We start from the raw sequence: 1,266 nt of genomic DNA on the forward strand, positions 1-1,266 counted from the left end.
AATTTTTTAACAAAACTTGCAAGCAGTCCCAGGAACCCCACATTCACTTCAACTGTTCATTGCTCAATTGCCGCTCGCCAACACGTCTTCCTACTGAGGAGATCCCAAACTTTTTTTACATCAATATCCCAAATCCCTCCCCTTCCAATTTCAGAAATGCCAAACCGAGAAAGTTTCACTGGGGTCCCAGGGTCCCCAGTGTGTATATCTAGAGTTAATTTAAATGATCCCCTTAGCTAAAAAAAAAACTTTCTTAGTGCAAATGAATCTCATTGGTACTGTACTTACGAAAAGCTTGAGGTACATTCTCAGCTCTGTATTTGCGAATATGCACATGTGACTGATGTGCAGCATGCTCGAGATGAAGTCTTTGATAGTAAGGTAAACGTACCAGTGGCTGAACATGTATCTATGTCTGAACATGTACACAAAATTTATTAATCTCGAATACTTTTTTTATTATAATATCAAAATTTAATTGTAAAAATATTTAAAGATTACAATTAAATTATAATATTATGAAAAAAATCATTTAAAAATAAATCTTTGTGTACTTGTTCAGCTATAGATACACGTTCAGCCACTGGTACGTTTACCTTATTCTTCTTTCAAGCCATCAAGGATGAATCTGTAAAAGGTTCCATAATTCTGCAAAAATCTTTCGTAAGCTCGACGATATGGTCTCCCGGCAGCCCACAATGGAGATACAAAGGAATGAGACGCTTTCACTAACTCTTCCTTCTCCCCCACATTTATTTGCTTGTTGCGCTTTACACATCGGCCCTGCATAAAAATAAAAAAAAGATTCGTATTAATAAGAAAACTAAATCTCTAGTATGTTACTTCCAATATGAAATTTTTGCTAACATGGCATGTATGTGTAACTTGCCACACAAACGTTCAATAATTTTCATATTAATTCAATAATATCTCGTTAAGGATGTTTGGTACCTACAATAGTAGTAAAAAGTTAAAGAATTGATTTTGACAAATATGCTCTTCTCATATAGTTTGAGTAATAAGGATTGCGCAGAATGTTATTATTTATTCAGAACTAGAGCACAGAAATGCTTCTGTTGCTTTTTTTCTGAGAATTTTTGAATTCTATGGCCAAATCTAACCAAAAAATTCAAATTAAAATCCTTATAACTTTGGTTTGCTTCAGTGAATCGACTCCAGCTTTTGTCTTAAGTCTTTCAACATATATAAAAACAATCTGTAAAATTTTTGTTAAATTCTCATTATTTTAAAAATTCTATAGGTATA

At 33.0% G+C, this 1,266-nt stretch overlaps 1 pseudogene; it reads right to left on the minus strand.

Annotated features, from left to right (window-relative positions):
- Positions 1–789, minus strand: part of LOC105462463 — a 2,520-nt pseudogene extending 1,731 nt beyond the window's left edge.
- Positions 790–1,266: the final 477 nt, after the last annotated feature.

The sequence above is a fragment of the Wasmannia auropunctata genome, unplaced genomic scaffold (genome assembly GCF_000956235.1).
Source record: "Wasmannia auropunctata unplaced genomic scaffold, wasmannia.A_1.0 LD336099.1, whole genome shotgun sequence".
Classification (NCBI taxonomy): domain Eukaryota; kingdom Metazoa; phylum Arthropoda; class Insecta; order Hymenoptera; family Formicidae; genus Wasmannia; species Wasmannia auropunctata.